The 9,774-nt window shown below is 41.5% G+C and overlaps 1 pseudogene; it reads left to right on the top strand.

Moving 5' to 3' along the window:
* Positions 1–382: 382 nt before the first annotated feature.
* Positions 383–1,031, top strand: LOC113935438 (annotated as a pseudogene).
* Positions 1,032–9,774: the final 8,743 nt, after the last annotated feature.

The following is a 9,774-nucleotide window of genomic DNA, read 5'->3' as shown; positions in this document are numbered from 1 at the left end:
GAAGCTGGCCCTGCCCACAAGAATAATCAATAAAGACATCATCTAAAGTAGTTATCATCACAGAAATACCAATTATCCCCTTGCCTCAGTGTACTACCTCTCAGTGGCTCCAGGCCTAAAACTGAAGTCAGATCTTAACATGCCCTGGGGCATCAGTTATAGAGTAAAACCATAAAAGAAGGGGCACATGCAAAGAACTACAAGATTTTGCCAAATTATGTCAGCAAAACTTGGGGAACATATGTGAGAAGATTGTAGATTAAAGAGAGAGTAATATAATTCTGAATGAAGATGAATTTAGTGCTATGACTTTATGTAGCAGAGATTCTAAAATCAATGGGTTCACAGGTTTCTTTTCTGGTTATTGTGGCAGGGGGGTACCATGAACAGCAAAGTCTCCCATGACACCCTGTACAAGGCAGTGTGGGAATTCCTGCACGGGAACCAGGACAAGTGCCTAAAGTTTTTGGAAATGGGGGAGCTGCAGATCAGCTTGGGGAACTATGACCTTCAGAAGGACAAATGCTTCTTGGGCACTGTCAGGCTTAAGTCCACTCCCTGCCCCAAGTTCTACATATGTGTTTTGGGGGACCAGCAGCACTGTGATGAGGCCAGAGCTGTGGATATTCCCCACATGGACATTGAGGCACTGAAGAAACTCAACAAGAATAAAAAATTAATTAAGAAGCTGGCCAAGAAATATGATGCCTTTTTGGCTTCAGAATCTCTGATCAAGCAGATCATGAATACTGGGCTCAGGCCTGAATAAGGCTGACAAGTTCCCTTCCTTGCTGACCCACAATGAAAACATGGTGGCCAAAGTGGATGAAAGGAAGTCCATGATCAAATTCCAGATGAAGAAAGTGTTGTGTCTGGCAGTGGCAGTTGGCCACATGAAGATGACAGATGATGAGCTCATGTACCACATCCACTTAGCTGTTAATATCCTGGTCTCATTGCTCGAGAAGAATTGGCAGAACATCAGGAGCACCACGGGCAATTCCCAGCACCTGTACCAAGGCACAGCTTAATAAATCCTAGTGCTACTATTACCTGTCTGTCTGTTGACTAGGGAGAGGGAGGTGCTTTGTGAGCTGACATTGCATGCCAATGCACTGTGCTGATGACGGCAATTTCTGGCACTCAGTGATGGGCAGTCATTTTCTCCACACTGCAAACCAAGAAATGGATTCTATCTACCTTCAAAACCATACAGTCTTATTTAGATCTCTTGGATACTTAAAACATGGGACAGTATGTCTGCTAACCAGGACTAAAGCTTTTCTGATAACCCTCAGAAGGGCAGAGTGGACCTTCACATTGAAGACATTGACTCAGCCCTTGGCAGTGTGCTTAACCTATGGTCTGAAGTTCCTTCCCTTTAAGCCAGGTTATTTCCACCGGCTTTCTGTTTTGTTTCATCCCTCTAAATTGTGCCTTTGGGCTCTAGGTCTATAGGGATCACAAGGAATGTTCCAAATGGAGATTGGGTTCCTAGATTATTCAGAAGGGAGTGGTCCACAATCCTGAGAAATTGATCTAGTATGTGCTTGTCTGACCCCACGTTAAATACCCTATGTTCAGGGTAGCAATTTGCTGTGTGAGATGTTTAGGAAAACACAAGTAGGAGATCTGTACAATACTTTAATTCATCTACCCTGTTTTCTAGGGGAGTTTCGCAAATGGGTAGACTTAGGCTGTGGAAACTTACACGCCCTTTGTCCCCGTGGGTTCTCCCTGACCTGAGGCACTTCCCTGTTGGAGTTCTTGCCTCCAGCACCGAGTACTGGAAAGTTGGTTTTGGTGTGGTAGGAAATACCTGTGATTTAACCTTTAATTTGAATCTGCTTCATTTAACTTTGGTAAAGTAACTAGTTTATCCCTCCATCTTTTAATACAGCTGAAAGTCTACTTTAAACCATAAATAAAAATGTTGCACCTTCTCAAAACAAGCTTGAACCATGAAGAATACAAGGTTTTCATCAAAGTAATAAATAAATAACATTTAAAAAAAATAAATAAAATCAATGGGTTCACCCAGGTACCTGGGAGTGCTTCTAAATGGTTGATAGAAATCTTGACTCAGGGCACCTGGGTGGCTCAGTTGGTTAAGCGTCTGCCTTGGGCTCAGGTCATGATCTCAGGGTCCTGGGATGGAGCCCAAATCGGGCTCCCTGCTCAGCAGGGAGTCTGCCTCTCCCTCTCCCTCTGTGATCTCTCTCTCTCTCTCACACACACACAAATAAATAAATTTTAAAAATTAAAAAAAATAAACTTGATGTTTAAAAAAAAGCTTGATTCAGTGATCGCATACTGTAAATAAAGTCAATATTCATGTAATTCCTTGGTATAATGTAGGGAGAAAAGAATGTTGGAGTAAATTTGTTATAATCCATTCACTCCCCACCTTTGAGAGGGTTCAAAAATACTCCCTTACCAAACTATTGAGAAATACATTGATGAGGGGAGTGGCAGAGTCTTTGAAAAGCACTGGAGTGGCTGCTCCAAGCTAGAAGTGAAAGTGCAAGATGCTGCCGTTGGAAAGGGCTTTCTGATTTCAGTGGTGTTGATAGGCTGACACAAGCACCAGAGGCAAGGTGAGCATGAATACTATAATAGGCCACGTAGTTGAAAAGACAAACAGTATGGTTTGATCTGTAAGGGTCTGTATCCTGCGGTCCTTAAGACAGCTAATCAAGGTCCAACTTGATCCATATCTTGAAAGACTCAATCTGGTAAAGAGAGGCTTGACTTGTATCAGTATGACAAAGAATCATGGTCTGATCCAATTCTGAGGCCTGAATCTCAGAATTGACCCAGAATTCCTTGAAAAAAAAAAAAAAAGAGGAGAGAGAGAGAGAAACTTCGTACCTCCCAAGGAAAGAGTCTGCAATAATATCACAAATGTGTGTTTCAAATCTCCCTCCTAATCTTCCCTAAAGGAAACTGTGGCCCTGTGCCATTGTAATTGTGCAGCGGGAAAAGGGACATATATAGACCTTTATGGCAACATTAGACTGCATTACTCTGAGTTATCGTTAATTTCTGGGACCTCACAACACAATGGTAGACCAAGGGTTGAAGTGGAGCTGATAGTAGAGTTTAGGCCTGAGTCATCTAACAGTAGTTCAGCAGATACATAAACCCATGTTGGTTATTTCCTTAGTTCCTGAGTTCAGTCAAAGGGAAGCTCCTGGAGCTTTCCTCCATATGAAAATAGTAAACCAAAACCAATAATAATTCCTATAAGAATAAAAAGATTATTGCTACCAACCAAGTCTTGGAAAATCAACCCTATCACAATCTCATTTTGTTTGCCTATTTAATCTGTGCAGAAGATGGATGGATCTTGGAGAATTACAGTGGCTTATTCTAAGTTTAATTAGGTTTGACTTCAATTGCAGCTACTATTCCAGATGTAGTCTTCTCAGTGAGGCAAATCAATACAGCCTCTGGCACCTAGTGTGCAGATATTGATCCATCAAATGCATTTTTCTCTATCCCAATTAGCAGAAAATACCAAAAGTAATTATTAAGTAACCATAAGGCTGCCAATTTAGAGGGAGTTCAGAGCAAGAGAAGGTTCTCCAGCTAGCCCAGCTCAGCTAGCTGAGCTAGCTTTTGTGATACCTCAGATCCAATGATGTTTGATTTGTAACTGATCAAGTTGCTCTATGAGGCTTGAGTAAAGAAGTGTTAGGAGAATCATAGTTGCAGACCTTCAAGACTGGTAGGAAAGCCATGCTCTTTTCTCCTTTTAAGAAGCAGTTCTTTCTCAATGCACCTGAATGCCAAGAATCCATGAAAACTGAACTGTTCATCATGAAGTGGGAGTTGTCTGATCCATCAAGCCATAAATTCAGGCAGGCCCAGCATCAGTCCATCATCAAGGAGATATGATATAAACAGAATTAGTTAGGCTTGAGCAAATCTTTAAGATGTTAAGTTATTTACCAGAGCCTCATAATCCAAGCACAGTTACTCCGTCCACACTGCAGTCCTAAAACTCCTGAGGATTTCTTATGATCAGTTGAATGAAGAGAAATATCAAACCTGATTTCTGGTGCCAGTGAGAAATGGATGGCTGTGCCATTTCAGCCTCACTCAAGAATGGCCTTGAAGGACAATGCAGAAAGGGAGAATTTTCCAATAGGTAGGATTTTAAGCACTTAACCTTGTGATGCAAGGTCCAGGCATTTGGAAAGAACAAGCTTAGATGATTGGTAACAAGGTTTTAATGAAGGATGAGCAACTCCAAATGGGCTCAGCATAAGAGAGTAGTTGGTCCCAGGTGAGTGCTCAGAAAAGGGCCTCCCTGTGTAGGAAGTTCTCAATAAACATGTTGCAAATTATACCCCTGTGGATGTGTGTCATTCTCTTTCCAGACACTCTAGTGAATAGGTTCATGGACAATGTGGTCATGGTAGCAATGAAAGGGGTAATACACAGGTTTAATAACAAAATTAATTCTGGTTACCACACTGTTCAGTGCACCAGAGTCTTAAATACTGCATCATTGTCTGAGGACCAGACTGCTATCTGGTAGCAACTGATTATATTGGAACCCTTCCTTTGTGAAGGGACAGAATTTGTCCCTACTGGAATGTCCTTACTGGAATTCTCTACAGGGTTTTGTATTCCTTGTTCACAGTGTCTGGCAGTCCCACCAGGCATGGAATCACTAAATGCTTTGTTTGAGATCATGGTATCACGTAAAACACTGTCTCTTCATTTTATAGCAAAAGAAATATGGCAGTTTCTAATGTTCATAGGGTTTACTTATCTTTCCATGTACCCCGTCATCCATAAATAGTTGGTCTTGCAAAATGATAGCATGACCTACTGGATTATCACCTATTGGAGACAATATCTTGAGACACTAAGTAACTATCCTGTAGCCTGTAATCTATGCTCTCAGCAAATTGAAGACCAATATTATGGTGTCATTTCTCTTAAGGCCAGAATATAAGGGAGCAGGAAACATGAATGGAAGTGTGAGTGGCTCTGCTGACTATCTCAACTAATAGTAAACCACCTGAAAAAGTATTCCCTCTTTATCTCCATGATTCTGGATTTTGCTGATTTAGGGGGGTCTTCATACTCCAGGAGGAAATGCTTTCTTCCACAAAGGACACAATTTTTCCATTGAATATAAAGTTGAGACTCCCTAATGGCCACTTCATGTTCCTCAAAAGAAAGTGTTGGCTAAGATGATCAATCTTTGCCATGAAAAGGGTCTTTGCCACATAATGGATGTGAGGAAAAATAATAATAGGAGAACCCAAAAGTTCTTGGTGCTGCCTGTTTCAGTGATAAAAAATTAATGAAAGATGCCAGAACTACCAAATTGGTAATACTACCAAGGCTCAAACCCCTGGAAATGAATGACCCACCAGATGAACCCCAAGAAGATGGATGCTGACTGAAGCAAAGGGGATATGGACTGGGAGGTGGAGGAATAGAGTCTTCAAAGTGAGTGCCTCCTTTCCCTTGGCACATCCCCAGCACTGGGTGATAATATACTTAAAATGTTTGCATTAAATCTTTCATTAGAAATGTTGCTGTAGGTGCCTGACTGGCTCAGTCGGTAGACCATGCAACTCTTGAACATGTTATGAGTTCAAGCCCCGCCTTAGGTGTGGAGCCTGCTTTAAAAAAAAATGTTGCTGATTAGTAGTGAGGGTAAGCAACTTTTCATCCCCTTATTGGCCATGTGGAGTCCCTCTTCTGTACATCTTCTATAAATAACTCTACTGAGCTGTCTTTTGTAATATAAAATGGGTGATGGCCAAGATGCAATCCACAAAATCACAAGATAAATAATCTTTTAGGAAAATCTGCAACATATATATAACATATTTGTGTGTACACATATAAACGACATCATATATATGATGGTTATTATCTACTTATTATCTACTTTAAGAAGGTCTTTATGAGTCCAGACTTTTACCCTCAGACAATGGAACATGGCATGGAGAAGAATGAAAAAGCTGGTTGACTTGCTCAGAAGTCTGTAACCACACCCCCACCCTACCTACACATAGACATAGCATACCTGGGAAGAATTGAGAGCCCAAAAAAAGCCCAGTGGAGAAGAGAAAGTTTTGTTCATTGCAAATGGGAAAACATAATGGAAAATGTGAACTGAAAAAGATGAAAAGAAAAAGCTGCGGCTTTAAATAATAATGAGTCAGGGCAGGGCTGTGATGCCCAGGCTTCGAGTCAAGGGCAGGGAGTGAAACAGCCTTAATAAAGGTCACCCTCCACCCACCTTTTCTGTGCCTCCCATGCTGTTCACCACTTTTAACCACGGTGGGGGTGTCTCATCAGCCACATCATGCAAAGGACCCGATCTTCACTCATGTGCTTTTCCACAACACACCTAAAAGGTAGAATGCCTCTGTGGTCCTCACAGCTGCCAGAAGACGAGAGTCCCAGGAGAAAAGGGTTGGGGATGACTCTGAGAGCCTGGCCTGCTCCCTCCCACAGTTCCCAAGCCTTGCAGTTTTCTTACCTCATTCAGGTTGTTATAACAACATGCTAATCTGAGAGAGAAGGATGATTTTACTGATCCACTCCCAACAGAGCAGTATAGATGCGTTTCCTGCAATGATGAGTTGTCGACACATAAACAGATATTTAATTTGACAATATTTAATCTAACATTAAATATGGAAGAAAGTTAGAAGCTAACAAGGACAATAGGTAGCATGTGGGCACATACACACACTCCTTTTTCCTACATCCATAGCAGACATCACCAGTCAATCACAAAACTCTTCCCTTTTGAGCCTGGACATGGCTCTAAAATGTCCTTTATTCAATGCTCCCTAAAAACACATCTGAGTTGGCATGTGAAATTAACACAATTTGCCTCCCTGACCAACATTTATCTAGAGATGATAAAGGGACTGTTCAGAGGGGGAAACGAGTTGTCTGATAGAAGTAAGCACCAGAACCAGGGAGGGTGGAACAGGGAGAGGGTTGGAAAAGGACAAGAAGTTCAATTTATTGAGTGCATTTGTGCCATGTTCATCAAGGCATTGTGCTTGCAGCTTTGCACATGTTATTTTGAAACAGAATTCAGGTCTTGTGAGTGTGCTAAATCACTTATTCTCTTGATCAGTGTCCTTTGTGGACAACAGCACAGGTATACATGACAAAGTGCCAAGATCATGGCTATAACTGTGGCCATGGGCTAAGTGGCATTAACTAGGTCATGGGTGCAGTGTGATGAAAGCCACAGTCTTGCTATTCTTACCCTTATGCTCTAATCAGACACTTTCCTTTAGCATTATGACTTTGGATCTGTGCCCAGAAAGCATGGCACTCTCAAAGGCATCTGCCATGCCTTATCAGTTGACAACCTCAGCCGTGTACAAGAACCATTTGCTTGGCACAGAAAAACTCACTCCAGGACCACAGTGTATCAGTGGCAGGTACTGAGCTTTCCAACCAGAGCCAAGCACTACCCTTATCACAAAAGGAGCCAAGTAAGAAAATGAGAAGCTCAGTACAACCTATCTCCTCTACCATTGATCATTTAACCTTCCCTGACATACCCCATTACTACCACCACCACCACTGACACTGGGCAAGATCACGGCCACTGATGATGGTGCTAAAGTCATCTGACTAATAGGCACTGTGTTCTTTCACTGTTTCATAGACTTTAGTTAGCATTTGCCAGTTCCTTTGGGGTCTCAGGGAGAATGATTTGGGGAAACAGATTCAATAGCCCATATGCAAAAACTATATTTTCATATAATGCGGCATGATCTTTGGAGTCAGACAGATGTGGGTTCATGTCCTGGCTCTGTCACTTAATTATGTGACGTCGGGTAAGTTACTTAACTTCTCTGACCCTCAATTTCTTCAACTATAAAACAAAATGTGGACAATAATGAGGTGATGAAGGTACAATATTTATACAGTTCTTGGCACATAGTCAACTTTCAATAAATGTTTAATATTATTAAATGCTTTAATATTAAGAATAATAAGCAGTGAGTACCAATAATTCCTATTATAAGTCATCATCATCGTCATCATGATAATGGTAATAGATGATTTTTAGCCCCCATTAATTGTGCCCACCAATTTTCTAACCCATTTTGTCATTCTCCCAAATAAGACCTTCCACAGAGGGCTTTTGTTTATCGCATTTCCCTAGGGAAAGTCCATCTATCCAGAAGATTTCATCTTCAGAGCCAAGCTAAATGTCTCCTTCTTCCAAGAAGCTCACCCTCACCCCCTAAGAACCACCTTTTGTTTCCGACCTTCTCAACACACTCATTGGCACTTCCGTCAGTCAGCGCGTAAGTTTGACGTGCCTATATCGCACGAAGCATTATAATCACATCACACAGTGTTGCACTTGGGTCTTTACATTTGTAGGTCCCTCCGTCTGTCACGTTTTCCCACCTGTCCCACAACTTCACAGGATTGCCTCCTCCCCACTGTGCAAGTATCAGGTCAAGTGCTGCCTTTGTCATTATCTGCCAATCGCATCCTGCCCCTCCCCCTACCAGTTACTCTTCAATCTGTTCTCATCATTGGTTTACCCAATGTCCCATATTCCTCCTCTATGGGAGGATACACTCCACGAGAGCAGAAATATTGTCTTTTTTGTTCATTGCGGAACCCCTAACACCTAGAAAATTACCTAGGACACAGTATGTCCTCAGTAAATATGGAATAAATAAATGTTTCCTTTTTCCTCCAAAAATATTAGAAGCTTCAGGGCAACACCTTCTAAAGCAGATATTCCTTTTACAGTCAGCTTACTGAGCCCAATACAGTATTACTCAAGAATTGAATAAAATAGCTAGCAATACAGAAATTCAATGAGAAATAATATAAAAGTGTATGTCCGTCAGATCCTCACTAGATTATAAGCTCCTTGGGGGTAAAAGTCATCTCTTTTTTAATCTTGCGCTTCCTGCAGTGCCTAGCAAGCACCGTGAAACGACCATATATAATAAGAGCTTTGCTATGTCAAATGGAATTGAATGGAATAGCACAAGCATCTGCAGAAATGTTCAAACACACACAGGGGCCAACAATAAAACTGCAAACTCATACCCGCTTCCTCTGCGGCATTGGCTTGGATCTTAGAAAAGCACTATCTATAATTAGGCATTTTGTTCTTTTTATATCCAAGGGATGAGAAAGGAGCTCTTACTTTCTGAGTGGCTGGGGAAGCAGAAAATAAACCCACTGTCTGAAACAGAAATGAAGATCCTTCAATTCTTTCCATCTTGTCACCAGAACCCTGATTCAAGGTGCCAGTCTGCATTTCCTCCTTCTTAAATGGACCCTCTTTCCGGTCAGAGCCTTGTCATACTTGAGCAAATAGATGTCTTCCCACTGAAGGCGGCATTGATAACCAAAGATCAGACACATTTGGTGCCTAGAAACGTTATGTAACTGCTGTGGCTAATGACCTTCTTCTCATTAACCCCCATACAGTAATGAAGAGGAAGGTGGTAGTTACCTTGTATTGAGTGCCTATTATGTGGCCAGTTAAGTGAGTCACATGTGTTATGTCATGTAGTTTTTATAAAAAGCCTGTGGCTACATATCATTGTCATCACCATAATCATAATTTTACATATATTTTTTAAAAAGCAAAACCTCGGACTGGTAAAATCCGAATATGACCTGTAATTTGGTTGATGGTGTGGCATTCATGTCTGTTCCCTGGTTGAATCCAATCGAATCTATTGAACCTAATACGTTATCATTGGAGGAAGCTGGGGGAAGCATGCG

The sequence above is a fragment of the Zalophus californianus genome, chromosome 17, assembly GCF_009762305.2.
Source record: "Zalophus californianus isolate mZalCal1 chromosome 17, mZalCal1.pri.v2, whole genome shotgun sequence".
Classification (NCBI taxonomy): Eukaryota; Metazoa; Chordata; class Mammalia; order Carnivora; family Otariidae; genus Zalophus; species Zalophus californianus.
This window is presented reverse-complemented; position numbering and strand designations above follow the sequence as displayed.